This window comes from Euleptes europaea, chromosome 15 (genome assembly GCF_029931775.1).
Source record: "Euleptes europaea isolate rEulEur1 chromosome 15, rEulEur1.hap1, whole genome shotgun sequence".
NCBI classification, from domain to species: Eukaryota; Metazoa; Chordata; class Lepidosauria; order Squamata; family Sphaerodactylidae; genus Euleptes; species Euleptes europaea.
The window spans coordinates 9,009,913-9,026,211 of NC_079326.1; the positions used below are offsets into that span (position 1 = coordinate 9,009,913).

The following is a 16,299-nucleotide window of genomic DNA, read 5'->3' on the forward strand; positions in this document are numbered from 1 at the left end:
AAAATATTCTTGTTAGTCTTTCAGGTGCTGCTGGACTCTTGCCCTTTTCTACTACTGGTATCTGAAGAAGTGAGCTGTGGCTCCCGAAAGCTCACACCCTGCTAGAAAATATTCTTGTTAGTCTTTCAGGTGCTGCTGGACTCCTGCCCTTTTCTACTACTGGTATCTGAAGAAGTGAGCTGTGGCTCCCGAAAGCTCACACCCTGCCAGAAAATATTCTTGTCAGGCTTTCAGGTGCTTCTGGACTCTTGCCCTTTTCTACTACTGTGACGAGAGCGACTAATCTTTACAATCGCCGACATCTCGACTAGCCAATCCTTTGCCCGAGAAAACAAAAGGGGCGGTCTTTTGAGCCGTCCGACCAATCCCGTTGCGCGCTGGGCCAGGAACCAGGCAGGGAAGGAAAGAGAGGCGTCGCTTCGGAAGTTCGCAGCCAACGGTCAAGCAGAGCCGTTGGAAGGCGGCAGTTCTCGCGAGAGTTGCCTCTTGCGCTCTCCGCTGGGTGACTGCGCAGCTGCCATGTTGGTTGCTATGCTGCCGCCTGTCTGAAGGCAGGCGGGAAGGAAGGAAGGAGGGAGGCCGGCTCTAGGGAGGGGGGAAAGGCGGAGGAGGCGGTCGCTGCCAGTCCTCGCCCCCCCACCCCGCCATTGGCAGAGTCCTGCTGTTTAGCTGCCATCTCCCTCCCCCCCCCCCGTCCACGGCTGCAGGAAGAGCAGGAGCGACGAGAAAGCCTCGACCTTGGGGGGCGGGAGGGAAGGAGGGAGGCCTCGTCCCCCGCAGACGGAGGGGTGGCCGCTGAACCCCTTTCCCTTGCCTGGAGGGACCCAGCAGGTGGGGAGGGGGGAAGGTCGCATTGCCTTCCCCCCCCCTCCCCATCGATGCTCGCCATCCTCCCCTGTTTGTTTGCGGTGGAAATATGGGGGAGCTCTGAGGTGGGAGAGGCGTGCGCGCTGACACGGCCGTTGGCGGGCCCCCCGCCCCTGCCTCCCCCTGGCCTGCCTGGACGTTCTAGAACGGATCCGCATTGTCGGTTGGGAGGGACCCTTTTCTGGGGGGAGGCCCCAGCACCAGCACCGTTGCCCCTTGACCCTCCGTCCCCACTCACTCTCTCCCCTTGGGGGTTGGTCTGCCCTCCTCCTCTGGAAGGACGTGGCTGTTGGATGAAGGTAAGGAATAGGTCGATATGCAATAAAGGTGGGTTGGTTGAAATGGGGGCGTGTGTGTGTGAGGAAAAACACCCAGCGAGGTTGTGGGATAGTCCTGGGGTCGCTGCTGAAATGTAAAATGTGTGGCATCAGTGAGGGAAGGATGTGGAAGTAGAAAAGGGCAAGAGTCCAGTAGCACCTGGAAGACTAACAAGGATATTTTCTGGCAGGGTGTGAGCTTTCGGGAGCCACAGCTCACTTCTTCAGATACCAGCAGTAGAAAAGGGCAAGAGTCCAGGAGCACCTGAAAGACTAACAAGAATATTTTCTGGCAGGGTGTGAGCTTTCGGGAGCCACAGCTCACTTCTTCAGATACCAGTAGTAGAAAAGGGCAAGAGTCCAGGAGCACCTGAAAGACTAACAAGAATATTTTCTGGCAGGGTGTGAGCTTTCGGGAGCCACAGCTCACTACTTCAGATACCAGTAGTAGAAAAGGGCCAGAGTCCAGTAGCGCCTGAAAGACTAACAAGAATATTTTCTGGCAGGGTGTGAGCTTTCGGGAGCCACAGCTCACTACTTCAGATACCAGTAGTAGAAAAGGGCCAGAGTCCAGTAGCACCTTAGAGACTAACAAGAATATTTTCTGGCAGGGTGTGAGCTTTCGGGAGCCACAGCTCACTACTTCAGATACCAGTAGTAGAAAAGGGCCAGAGTCCAGTAGCACCTGAAAGACTAACAAGAATGTTTTCTGGCAGGGTGTGAGCTTTCAGGAGCCACAGCTCGCTTCTTCAGAGAAAAGGGCCAGAGTCCAGTAGCGCCTGAAAGACTAACAAGAATGTTTTCTGGCAGGGTGTGAGCTTTCGGGAGCCACAGCTCACTTCTTCAGATACCAGCAGTAGAAAAGGGCAAGAGTCCAGTAGCGCCTGAAAGACTAACAAGAATATTTTCTGGCAGGGTGTGAGCTGCAGGCTCACGAAAGCTCACACCCTGCCAGAAAATATTCTTGTTAGGCTTTCAGGTGCTACTGGGCTCTTGCCCTTTTCTACTACTGCAGACACACTAACACGGCTACCCACTTTAAGGATGTGGAATCAAACTGCTTGTTCATCCCTGTGGATTGCTTCAGGTGTTACATGTGTGATTTTCTGGGGGGGGGGGCTCATTAAATGCAGGAGAATATGTGGGAACACAAAAATAAGGTGGTTGAAAGTCTGTGAGGGTTGCCAGGTCATAATTATCGAGAGGATGATGGGGAGCTGGTGGTTTGGAGTTGTGGATTTGTTGAAATCTACAACGATCATTAAAAACACAGTATCTGTTTTAGAAACATAGTGTCTGTTATACAGTTTCTCAGCCCAGTATTGGTTTGCTAGAGTACCATAAAGGATTCCCAAGTCAGATAGGAGGGCCCCCCCCCACTTAGTGAAGCAGCTGTATTTATAGTCTCTGCAGACTGCTAACATTTGTATAAATTATTTCTGAAATTTAAAGACCGAGAATGGGTATTTTGTAATATACTGTTGTATTTGCGACCTATTATGTGAGCCAAAGAAGCAGCAGGATTACATTATTTTTAGGGGGAGTCGAGATATTGCAGAAATAAGGCTTGAAAGGGTCCCATGCTAGGTTTGCAGCTAAACATGTTTGAAGAAAAGCTTTGCAACCAGTTGATAGGCCGCCAAGGTTTGCAAATGGCTTCTGAGATCAAAAGGTTGAATGCTGGTGTTGCCTTCTATGCTACATATAGTTTTATGTGTCTTTTAGACTTGTATAATGGTTAAAATGTTTTGTATGTCAAATAGTCTGAAAAAGCAAAGTAGCAGTTATTTTAAAATAAGATTCTTCAGCATGGTCTCAGAGCTAAAAACCAAGCTAGAGTTATGGTGCGTTGTATTTTCAAGGCGTACATATCCTTGTATATATTCTGAATTTATGTTGGATGTGGCAGCACACAACTAAGGATGCATAAGTGTCTGTCAGTTTAATCATTTCCATAACTGCACACATGCATTGGTTATGCACAGTGGTAATTTTGAGTGCTTGTCATAAAGTACTGGAGTTCTGTGTAGTGATGTGGTTCTAAATGACTGTTAAGAACCTTCTACAAACTCATTCAAAGCATATAATTATTTATGATAACTAGATCTACGTTGGTCAGGTTTTCTACGTAGACAGGTTCTTAATTGTAGTATAGAAGCCAATATAGAATAGATCTTGAATTGGTTTGTAATTTGTAATAACTTTCTTTACACTTGCTGAATGTTAATTTGTATATTACATTGTTAGCTGGTAAAGAAGAACTATTCATGAAAGCACATTTTATTTAAATATTACAGGTGTTTGCAAATAACAGTGATTAGTTATAAATAGAAATAAACATGACAGAATTTCATATCATTTGTTAAGATAAGAAGCAAACTGATTTGTTTCAAACATAATTCCACGTTGTAAAAACTGTAATTCAAAATAATTTTTGCATGCATCTTCTGAACTTGTGATTTGTCTGAATACAGAAGGCTAGTATAGGTATTTTTTTCTGATTTGCCATTGATTAAGAACTGCTTTAAGATGTAGGGCTCAATGCTTTCTATTTCAGAAGCTTGATATTTGTTGCATTGCAATAATAAGACTTTGGCTTAGAATGTTTTTTTCCCCTGTAAAGTAAAAGAACAGTATGGTATGTGACATGGCTTTACCAGGTGGTACATTGCTGAAAAATAAAATAGTGCTGTGATAACTTTTATGAGATAAACCTGAAACCTTCTATGATGGTTATTTTGACAGTCTTTATAATGCACATTAGTCCTCAGGGTACTGGATAGTGTCACAAATGCTGATATATGTGTTAGAGACAAATAATTGCATTCTACAAACTAGTTGAGATTGTCTATGTGGATTCAAATTTAGCTGTTTAACTTCACTTGAACTAATGCTGCTATCTTGAGTCTTGTGTCAGCCCATGAATGTTTAGAATGGGCTGTAGTGACTGTCGCACATGCCCAGTGTTGCAGACCACCATACCCTGCCATCATTGCAAAAACACCATGAAGTCAGAGATGAGAGCCAACATAGTAGTTTAGTTGTTAGAATGCTGGATCGGAGTCCTCTGCCATGAAATTTTCTGCTGGTGATCTTTGGCTAGTTAGTCACTGAGACACACCCCCTTTACTCTTAGTGGCCGCTCTCTCAGCCTGACTATATATACTGAACACATGAACACCTGAAGCTGCCTTCTACTGAATCAAACCCTTGGTCCATCGAAGTCAGTATTGTCTACTCAGACCGGCCGCTGCTCTCCAGGGTCTCACTCAGGCAGAGGTCTTGCACATTACCTACTTGCCTAGTCCCTTTAATTGGAGATGCCTGGGATTGAACCTGGGACCTTCTGCATGAGGTAAAGTGTTAACCTGAGTGTATTGTGTGGAGATTAATTTTCTCCTTCTCCAGTCCCACACCAGATTTTACCTCAGAGAGTAATTTGACACAAGAGGCTTCTTAATGTTAACAAACAAAACAGGGAAATTTATTAAACAGTATTCACAAGATGGATTTTTGAGGAAAAGGCTGAATTGGAGGGAAAACTCAAAACTCCATATATTTACACAAGATTCCTTCAGAGAGAGAGAGAGAGAGAGAGAGAGCTTAGTTTTCAATTCAAAAACCTTGATTGGCATAACAAATCGTATAAGGTATTCCAGAATTTGACAAATGATGAAAACATCAATATCGAAATCTTTAGCAATACATATGAATAAAATGAGGTATGCCGGAGTACAGTGAATATAAGGTATATATAGAAAACGAGTGTCTACAAGTAACCGGAATAGCAGCTATTATATTTTTTGTTTTTTATCATTAGAGCTTGCTTCAAAAACATGGCTAATATTTCTGTAGTTTCTGCATCATACCCATTCAGTAAAAGTCTAAACAAAGAGTGGGGGGAAGAGTTCCTATCCAAAATTGATGGCATTAAAAATTTAGTACGTAGGTCCACTAGCATTTCACATTCCAATAAAATATGATAAATGGAGTCTATGTGATTCAAGCCACAGCCACAAATTCTCTTTTCCAAAGGGGTACCACTAAATCTCCCGAATAGAGAGCTTAGTTTAGATTTAGCTTAGATGTTACTCAAGTTGTCTTTAGCTTAGATGTTTTCTCAAGTTAAATTCCTTCAGTTCTTAGTTTACAAGGTTAGTTCTGTTCCTCAGAACTCACACAGATTCAGTTCCCAGCTTAGCTAAATGAAGATGCTTTCAACCTCTTATTCCCCAGAGAACAATTCAGAAGTATGGGGGAAATATCCAAATTCCCTCTTCCAGTTCTCAATGAACTACCCCACCACCAGTGGCAGTAACCCCTCCACACCACCCTGCAACTGGAATAGCCCTGCCACAGAGACTGATTCCCCTTTGTGACCAGAGAAAGGGCCCCTTTTCCACCCAGTTCTCAATCCCGTCACTCCTTGGTTGTGTGTTCCACTAGCTTTGGCTATACAGAACCCCTTAGATTCACAGAGTTGTTCACTGCTGCCTGCCCGTCACACGGGCTCACAAGCTCAGAATCTGTCACCGCTTCCTCTCAGTCTCCTTACCCAGCTCAGAATGCTTTCTGCCTCTCAGAGTGTCCGCTCTTTGGCTCTGCCCACTCTTGGTCTCTCAGCTCTTTTTCTGCAGATTAACCCCTTGTCCGTCCGTCCCCCCCGCCCTTGGGCTAACATACCTTATGGGGTTGTTGAGAAGATAAAAAAGGGGTGGAATGTTATGCACCCCTGTGAACTTGGATGAAAGGCAGGATAAAAATGTACTACATAAATATTAATATGCATTGGTTCTTGTGGGTTATCCGGGCTGTGTAACCGTGGTCTTGGTATTTTCCTTCCTGACGTTTCGCCAACAGCTGTGGCAGGCATCTTCAGAGGAGTAACACTGAAGGACAGTGTCTCTCAGTGTCAAGTGTGTAGGAAGAGTAATATATAGTCAGAAAGGGGTTGGGTTGAGCTGAATCATTGTCCTGCAAAAAGTATCAAAGGTAATGTGCTAATGAGGGTGTGGTATGTTAATATGGAACCATTGCATCCTGAAGTGATCTGATAATGTGATCTGATAATGTGATCTGATAATGTGATCTGATAATGTGATCTGATAATGTGATCTGATAATGTGTGCAATCCAAAGCTAATCTGCATGGCTATTGTTGACTGTTGTCTTTGTTAGTCTGGAGGTTTTCAGGACAGAAAGCCAAGCCTTATTCATTCTTAAACTCTCTTCTTTTCTGTTAAAGTTGTGCTGATGTTTATGAATTTCAATGGCTTCTCTGTGCAATCTGACAAAATAGTTGGTAGAATTGTCCAGTCTTTCAGTGTTACTTCTCTGAAGATGCCTGCCATAGCTGCTGGCGAAACGTCAGGAAAGAAAATACCAAGACCACGGTTACACAGCCCGGATAACCCAGAAGAACCAATGAACTCTGACCGTGAAAGCCTCCGACAATATTAATATGCATGTTTACTTTCATGAATGTATTGCCCCAATCTTAACCCAGTAGCATGTGTGCAATAAGGAGTGATCTACATGTGCTGAGAAGTTTTCAGTGTTGAGCTTGCAATGCATAGCTGTGGGACCCCAGGGTCTCACCATTTACTCTAGCCTATCATGCATCTATTCTGGACTTAATCCAGAAGAGTGTGTGGCAGCAGATTTGTCTACTACTGTACTACTGTACTTCGGGAATCCTTTTTCACAGGGACTCATTGCAAACAGTTCCTTCCTCTTGTTTATCTGCTGCGATAAAATGGGGGAAAATGCTGCAAGCACTAATTCTGACAGATCTTTGGATTGAGATGTGGAATTACTGTGGAAATAATTGCATAGGTTTCAGCTTTTGATTGCAATAGAACTTAGACATTGTGTGCTTAAGGGGATGCTGGGCTTGGGATGCCAGTGGCTTAAAGCCAGATGCTCCAATTGAAGGGGCTATAGCTAAATGTTACCAAAACCATGTATGAGACCTTTTGTCTTTGAGCTTCCTTTGGATTCAGTGGGCTTTTGGGGGTGGGTGGGCAGTCTTCTGGCATAATTAGCCTACCTTAAAAACACTCGCAAAAATATCTGCAGTTCTCTGAAAAAGCAGAACTAGTGTGTGTGGCTCATTCCCTGTCTATTTCTATTCTAAATTTGTTTTAAATTCAAGTATAATTCTCAGTTTATAAAATTATTATTTAAACATTATTTTACTGCTGTAAGATATTAAATTTTCTTTATCATGCTCCTCTTTTTAATTCATAAAACCTGTTGGCCCCAAGGTGTCTTAGTTTCTTTCCTACTTGAAACGCAGCTATTTTGCAACTAGATACAGGAATCTGTCATCCTTTCATCTCTTCTATATAGTTCTTCAGTGTGTTGTTCCCATCTTTTCTTTATTTTGTCTTGTTCAGTTAATGTATTTCCATGCTGATCATTCACTATGCCTAATTGTGCTTTAAATTTTCCTTTGATTTCTTGGATCTTGTGGAACAGATCTCTTGTTCTTCCTTTTTGTTGTTCTCTTCTATTTCTTTACACTGGTTATTATAATAGTTCTCTTTGTCTCTACGTGTGAGTCACTGGAACGTTGTACTTAGACTTTTGGTTCTGTTTCTGTCACCTTCTACTTTTGCTTCTCGTCTCTCTTTGGCAATGTTAAGAGTTTCCTCAGACATCCATCGAGACTTTTCATTCTCCTCTGAGGCTCGGGCATCTTGTAGCTGTGGGTTATTGTCCCCGCCCCATCTGGAGAGGCAGGACTAAAATGATTTCCTGCTGCCCCCTACCGGGACACTAACCCTCTGTTCCTCAGTCTTTTGTCCTGCCTAGTGGAGAGAGCAGTGATCTTCACAGCTCTGGGATTAGGCTTAGGTTTTAGAGGCTTTTAGAGTGTTTTTTCCCTCAATCCTTTCCTCTTTTTCTCCCATTTACCTCCCCACCCTACCCTACCTACCCGGTGTCTTTTTCCCGACCTTCCTGGTGTCGTCCTCAGTCTTGTGTCGGGAAGAAGAGGGGGGGGGGAAAAATGGCGGACGCCATTTTGAATAGAGAAGACGATCTTCTCTCGGAAAAAGATTACTCTCTGGGGCTGGTCCAATTCGCCCCTGGCAACAGCGCGCAGTCTAAGGACGGCGGGAGCGGACCCGCGCTGACTGCAGAGGAGAGCGGAGAGCTGATGGAGACCCGGGAAGTCACCACACAGCCCAGGAATAAAAAGGCGCGAAAAACAGCCTCTACCCTTGCCGGCCTTAAACGCAGGAGACGCGGCAACGGGAAGTTTTCCGGCGCAGCGAGAGCCAGCGGGAAGGACCCGACTGCCTACTCGCGGAATCAGCCCTCCTCAGCAGCGACCTCGCCCGCGATTCTGGATCCCGTGGCAATGCAAGGTCTCCCGTCGGGAGGTGGTAACGTACCCCCCCCCCCCGTGCGGAACAAGCAGAAAGGCAGCCTGCAGTACCTCTTCCCGCCTTTTCCTTAGGGCCTATAGGGGGCCACTTTATGCCTATGCAGCAGGCATCTGCCCATCAACCATTTTTCAATCCCTTTCCCACCTCAGAGGCGGCAACAGGGAGATTTTTAACCGCAGATCAGGCCAACGACATGGTTAATATAGCATTACAAAGGCAGTGGCAAGCCTTTCAGGCTTTTCAAATGCGCCTGCCCCAGTTTTCTGGCGGGGTTTCAGGATCCCCTTCCACTGTAGCTTCCCATTCCCACTCCGTGGGGGAGGAGGGCAGTACATCTACCTCGGGGGGGACATCCAGAGGAGAGACATCCGCTTTATGGCCCACTAAAGCCGCCAGAAAGTCACAGTCACAGCAGATTTCTCAATCTGGCTCTGACTCTCCTAGCCATCATGATATTCCTTCCTCTGACCAGGAGTCAGCAGGAGAAGAACGTGAGGAAGGGGAGTTCGACTCCGAGGACGAGACCCCTCGCCCTGATGACCAACAACCCAGGCTGTTCTCGGGGGAGGACTTCCAAGGGTTACTGGCAAAGGCTATGATTGCCCTGGATCTTAATGAGGAACAACAGTCCTCAGAGGAACCCAAATCTAAATTTAAAGAGGGAGTAAAGGAGTGCTTTCCCAGAAGGAAAACTCAGTCCAATCTGGTTCCTTTCCCAGAGTTTTTCATTAGGGCCCTTACAGATGAGTGGGATAACCCCTCATCCAACAAGCAGGTTCCGGCCTACGTCAAAAAACACTATAGCCTGGCTCCCCATGCCATGCAGATGTTAAAAGTTCATGTAGTAGATGCTCCCGTGGCTGACCTTCAGACCCCTGGTTTGATCCCTGAGGATGGGGTAGGTTCCATCCGTGACCAGTTGGACAGGAAGACTGACCAGCTGGCAAGGAAGGCTCACGAGGCTTCTGCCCTAGCCATCCAGGCTAGCGCCACTACCTCCATTTTTGCGAGGGCTTCTTATTTGTGGGTCAAAAAGCTCCTACAACTGGTTCCAGCCGAGAACCGTAGGGTAGTCGGGGGCCTGGAAAGAGTGCTTAGCGCCATTACTCTCATGGCAGATGCATCCCTGGACACAATGTCTTTTACGGCCAGGGCCATGGCTTCCACCACGTCTATTAGAAGGGCTCTATGGCTCAGGGCTTGGCCGGCCGATTTCAGATCCAAAACCATCCTCATGTCATACCCCATCAAAGGGGGACGACTTTTCGGGGGAAAAATGGATGGGATTTTGATTCAAACTAGGGATAAGAAGCACGTGCTCCCGAGACAACTTCGGAAGGAGAATAGATCCTCTTCCTACCCGTCCTTTCGTTCTTCCAAGGTTCCTCCCAGATACCGGGCAGATTATAGAAAGGGCTCCTGGAACCAGAACAGCTCATGGAACCAGAGCAGGTCCTTTCGGAAAGGGGGGAAGTTCCAGAGACAAGGCCAGACTAGGTCTGACAAAGGGGACAAGTTTCCCAAAAACAACAATTCACAATGACGCCTCACTACTGGGAGTGGGGGGGAGACTTCAGGCTTTCAGTCACATTTGGGCCAAATCCAATCCGGATTCATGGGTATCCCAGATAATTTCTCAGGGATATCTCCTGGAGTTTTCTTCCCTGCCTCGGGATCGTTTCCTTTCTTCCCCTTTTCCTCTAAAGAAAGAAAAGAGGGCCAGAACCGCCAGAGCAATTCACCATCTGTTGCTCATAGGAGCCGTGGAGAAGGTCCCCAACCCGGAAAAAGGGATGGGGGTCTACTCCATATTCTTCACGGTTCCGAAGAAAAATGGGGACTGGAGGGCTATCCTCAATTTAAAATACGTAAACAGAAAGATGAGGCGCAAACGTTTCCGGATGGAAACCTTAAAATCCATCATAGAGTCCCTCCAGCCTCAAACCTTTATGACAGCGGTGGATTTGAAGGAGGCCTACCTCCATGTCCTCATCCACCCAGCCCACAGAAGGTTCCTTCGCTTCACCCACGACAAGGATCATTATCAGTTCAGGGCACTCCCCTTTGGGTTAGCCTCTGCCCCCCGGGTATTCACGAAAACCCTGGTGACTGTTATGGCCACCCTCAGACAGGAGTCTATCCAGGTACATCCGTACCTGGACGACATCCTGATCTGTGCACAATCCAGGGAGCAATCCCGGGTTCATACCATCAGAGTGGTTCAGATCCTTCAAGACCACGGGTATTTAGTGAACTTCGAGAAAAGTTCCCTCAACCCCTCTCAATCTCTGGTCCACCTGGGAGTCCGTATAGACTCTCGGAAAAACACTGTATCCCTGTCAAGAGAGAGAGTGGAAAAGATTGTCAGTCGGGCTTCCTTGGCCGTCCGCTCCAAATCAGCCAGGTTAATGTCCCTAGCGAAGCTTTTAGGGCACATGATTTCATGCATATCAGTGGTACCCTGGGCCAGGTTCCACTCCAGACAATTACAGTGGCATCTCCGTCCGTATCAAGGGGACATTGGGATAAAGCGGGACAGATTAATTCCCTTACCAGTCAGGGTCCGCAACAGCTTGCGTTGGTGGGCGTCCAGAGAGAATCTAACCAAGCCCACACAGTACCTACACGAGGATCCCCTTCAACTGTTTACGGACGCCAGTCTGGAGGGGTGGGGAGCCACCCTCAACGGGAAAATTGCCCAGGGTCGATGGTCTGCTCAGGAATCGACCCAACACATCAATGTACTAGAGTTACGAGCTGTGAGACTGGCTCTTCTATCCTTCTCAGCGGACATTTGCAATCATCACGTCCTGGTCAGGACGGACAATACAACTACCAAGGCCCACCTGAACAAACAGGGGGGCACAAGGTCAACGACATTGCATCAGGAAGCAGTCAGACTGTTCCAGTGGGCCCAGTTCAAGCTCCTATCAATCCGGGCAGAACACATAAAGGGCACCCTCAACGTGGAAGCCGATTGGTTAAGCAGGCAACAAGTAAACGAAGGAGAGTGGTCCTTAGACCAGGACTCCTTTCGTCTCATCACTCAAAGATTTGGTCTTCCAGAGGTAGATTTGTTCGCCTCGTCAGACAATTCCAAACTTCCAAGATTCTACTCGAGATACTTCCACCCAGACGCAGAAAGAATCGACGCTCTTCTCAACCCTTGGCCAAAGACTCTTCTGTACGCCTTCCCACCTCTGCCAATCATTCCGAAGGTCCTTCGCAAGATTCAGACGGAAAAAGCCAACGTACTTCTCGTGGCACCGTTTTGGCCTCGACGTCCGTGGTTTGTCACTCTGCGAAAACTGGCAGTTCAAGATCCATGGAGAATTCCAATGCAGTGGGGAGCTCTACGCCAGGGACCTTTAATCCATCCAGACCCCCACTGGTTCTGTTTGACCGTCTGGCACTTGAAAGGATGAACCTTCTCAATCTGGGTTACTCTACAGAGGTCGTGAACACCATACTTGAAGCACGTAGACCTGCGACCCGGCGCATATATTCCGCATCATGGAAGGCGTTTGTCAGATGGGCACGTAGAAGAAAATTCGACCCTCTTCATCCAGCAATTAACAGCATCTTGGGGTTCTTACAGGAGGGAGTGAGATTAAACCTGGCAGTGTCTACTCTACGCAGACAGGTGGCAGCCATAGCTACAGTTATACCCATGGTGGATGGAGTTTCGTTATCCAAACATCGGCATATTGTCTCCTTTCTAAAGGGAGTATCCCAGACTCGACCTCCTACGATTCACCGGTTCCCTACCTGGAACCTTAACATCGTTCTCAAGGCTTTAACGAAGGAACCCTTCGAACCTCTTCGGGCAGTACCTCTAAGGTTCCTGAGGATGAAAGTTCTATTCCTTGTGGCCATCACGTCGGCTCGAAGAGTGTCGGAACTACGAGCCCTATCCATTCGTCAGGGGCTATGCATTTTTCATAGGGATAAGGTGGTATTGAGACCAGACCCTACCTTCATCCCTAAGGTTAACTCTCCCTTTCATCGCGGTCAGGACATTTCTTTACCATCGTTCTGTCCAAAACCATCTTGTCCAAAGGAACGATCTTGGCATTCTCTCGACCTGCGTAGAGCCTTGCGCATCTTCATTGACAGAACAGCAGAACTGAGAAAGACGGACTACTTGTTTATTAACATCTCCAATCCTAACAGGGGTCTCAGAATGTCCGTGGCATCCATTAGTTATGCCTTAAAGTCCACAATAGCGGAGGCATATAAAGCTGCGGGTGCTCCTCTTCCACAGGGAATTACGGCTCATTCGCTTCGCAGCGCCTCTACAACGGCGGCGTTTGACAGACAGTCTCCGGTTGACGAAATTTGCCGTGCAGCTACGTGGTCAAACGTGTCTACGTTTGTCAAGCATTACAAGATCAACACATGGTCATCTGCACAAGCGGCCTTTGGCCGCAGGGTTTTACAGCATGTCGTGGAGGAGTATGCGTGACCCACCCTGATGGGAGCTCTTATAGATCCCACAGCTACAAGATGCCCGAGCCTCAGAGGAGAACGGAGCCTTGACTACTTACCGTGAGGGCTCCTTCTCTTCTGAGGCGGAGGGCATCTTGCCCACCCGGGCGATAAGTCAAGACGACGTACTTTCAACCATGCCTTCAGAAGACAGTCAGTTCAGACCTCTCCGGTCACAAGTCCTGTCTATTTTTCATGTTATAGAAATGTTCCTTCCTGTTTTTCTGGTTAAGGTTACGTTTTTGTTCTGTTATACCTTGTTTGTTCCTGTCTAGAGCTAGGCAAGCCTGTGACTGAGGAACAGAGGGTTAGTGTCCCGGTAGGGGGCAGCAGGAAATCATTTTAGTCCTGCCTCTCCAGATGGGGCGGGGACAATAACCCACAGCTACAAGATGCCCTCCGCCTCAGAAGAGAAGGAGCCCTCACGGTAAGTAGTCAAGGCTCCGTTTCTTTTGGCTACAGGAATAGTCTTTGCACATCCACCCATAGTTCTTCTGGTTTACATTCACTTGAACTCAGTAATGCAAATCTATTCTTTACATGGTCTTTAAACTCTTCAGGAATATTGCCTAGATTATATTTTGGTGCTATGAATGTTCTGGTGTTTTTCTTAAGCTTTATCTTGATTTTCAATATTAACAATTCATGATCTGTACCACAGTCGCCTCCTGGTCTTGTTGTTTCAGCACACTATAGTAGTCTTTAGTATTTGCACTGACTGCTGGTATATATCCAGGTTCAACATATAAGGTGTTTATTATTAACTTTTAAACCCTTATGCATCCTGGGACCCGCATAGCTGATTGCCTCGCTGTGCTTGAATCTGTTGTCCAGCTCCCTTCATCAGGTCAACTTTTATTGTCTGTCCCCTTTCATAGGAGGAATAGCATGTTAGCAGCCCATTGATGTCTGTGGAGTGGTCTGCTGGCCAACGGTTGAACATCTTCCTTCCCATTTGCAGGGTATAATAGACGGTCCTGTTCAGGCTGATTTCTGGCTAGGTTGTCTGTTGGTTATTTTAGACTACTGGATATGTAATTTAATTTGTTTTAAAAACTATCCGTAATAACTTTGTATGTATATTGGGATTTTAATCTGGTATCTATGACAGTCTGAACCAGGGATCCCCAGTATGGCACCTAATGCCTGCCAAGTACTTATTATAAAGTGGGTGGGGCCAGTAGAGGCTCTTGTGTAACAAGGGTTCTTATTAACCATTGGTGATCTGATTGGCTGTGTAGATTAAAATATGTTTTGACGGCAGCTGCAACTATAGTGTTGGTTTTATTCTGTCTCACTCCTCTTTCCAAGTATTTATTTTTAAAATTGCCCCTCTTCTCCCCTGCACTTGCATTCCTCTGTATGTGTGTATGGATCCACCTCCCATGGTGGCCATTTTGTGGTTGTGCCACCCACCACTCTGTTTCAGAATTCCAAAGGTGCCTACAGGCTCAAAAAGGTTGGGGACCCAAGGTCTGGACCATTTTTCTATGTAAACTATTTTGAGCATGCTTTCTGTGGGGAACAGATGCTATAGCAGTTTTAAACATGCAGCGCGGATATGTGGCATAATTGAACCATTAGAATGGCCTGTGTGCCTGGCAATTGCCTACATCTAAGCTGATGCTGTTGCTGCTTGACTTGTACAGAAACTAGAGGGAAATGTCAATAAGGCCCTAGGGTGGTATCCGCTCCTTTGCGTCTGTGTTATTTCTATTGTACATCCTTTGGAAGTGGTGATTTTCACAAATGTACATTTTGATTTAAAATTAAAGCATTGCTTGAATATCCCGGCCACTAAACAATTAGCTATTTATATTAATCACCTTGTGAGCAGTGTGCAACATTGATTGAAATTCTGTGCTAGGGGTGTCAAACTCATTTGTTACGAGGGCCAGCTATGACATAAATGTCACTTGGTGGGGACAGGCCATGCTTTGCCAGCCCAGATCAGGACTGGGGAGAGTGGCTTACCCAGCAGTCTTGTGGGCCAGATCTGGCCCCCGGCTGTATGTTTGACACCCTTGTTCTATTCATTACTTTGAATTAAGCCCCTTTGGGCACAGTGGGGCTTTGTCATTCTGACAAAGTATAAACAGTTGCCCTGTGCAATTCTAGTGTAGCTATTAAGTCATAAGCATCAAATGTATTTTTCCTAGAAGGGGAGAAGAGACCTGTCTTGGGGACATTTGTTATAAATAATTGTTGCTATCTTGGTATTGGGATTTAAGATTGGAACAAGTAAAATGCATTTTAACCACACCTAAGTGGTTGATGCTAGTGCCATTACCTCAGCTTGCAGCATAACTGTGTGGCCATGTTTGTGGTATCATACTTTGCTAGTTAATAATTTCTACCGTAAGCAGTCCAATTACGGTAGAAAATATTAACTAGCAACGCAGTCCGGATTGGACTGCAAAATGCTGTTAGTATGTGCCAAGATTCACCATCTTTATTGAAAATGAATTTTGTGTAACTTAAATATATGTATTCTTAAATCGATCTGTAAAATGGTATAAACTAACATTTTCTGTACTTGAGTTTGTCTGTCTGGTACCAAAAAAGAAATTTGAATTGTGCTGTTATTATAATTTTCAAGGCACATCCAAGTATTTTTTAACATTACCAACAATTATAAATCTGGTGTTGGTGATTGTTTCAAGGCTCTGAGGATAAGTGCCATTACTTACCCTTGATGGAGAAAATGATGGCTTGCATAGAGATATAAATGTTCCAGAAATTTTGAAGACGTGGGGGGGGGAGGGATTTCCCCCCCAGTGACAGGGCTTTTTCAGTGGTTGCTCCTGGACTTTGGAGTTCTTTCTTTCTTTCTTTTTATGCACCGGCTGAACTTTATTTTTCTTTGGCCCTGAGATAGTCTGTTATCATTGTTGCACAGCCTCCAATGATAGTACTGATATTTAAGGTTATGAGAAAGGAATACACTCTGCCTTTTATTGGGAGGAAGTGTCAAGACTTTTACTGTGTTCAGCTTTTCAAATACAAAAACCATACTGTGAAAATGTTAGTGGATAGCAACATATTAATGGTTTCCCTGACTCTTGGTTTTGAAATTTGTTACTTTTGTGTTGCAGATTACATGCCTGTTCTATTTATTCATGTATTTACTTCTGTTTACTCTAAACCCAAATGTTCATGCTTCTTGTTCAGCAGTTTTTTAGATTATTCAATTTGTGTAATATTTCTTAACTGAAATTGGGTTAGAGACTGAGG

General features: G+C 45.8%; 1 protein-coding gene across 1 annotated transcript in view; it reads left to right on the forward strand.

Moving 5' to 3' along the window:
* The first annotated feature begins 1,106 nt into the window (after positions 1-1,106).
* PTPN4 (protein tyrosine phosphatase non-receptor type 4) overlaps positions 1,107-16,299 on the forward strand; it is a 136,046-nt gene continuing 120,853 nt past the window's right edge. Inside the window, exon 1 of the mRNA XM_056861377.1 lies at positions 1,107-1,166. The gene's annotated coding sequence lies outside the window, so the exon portion shown is untranslated. The remainder of the gene's footprint in view (positions 1,167-16,299) is intronic.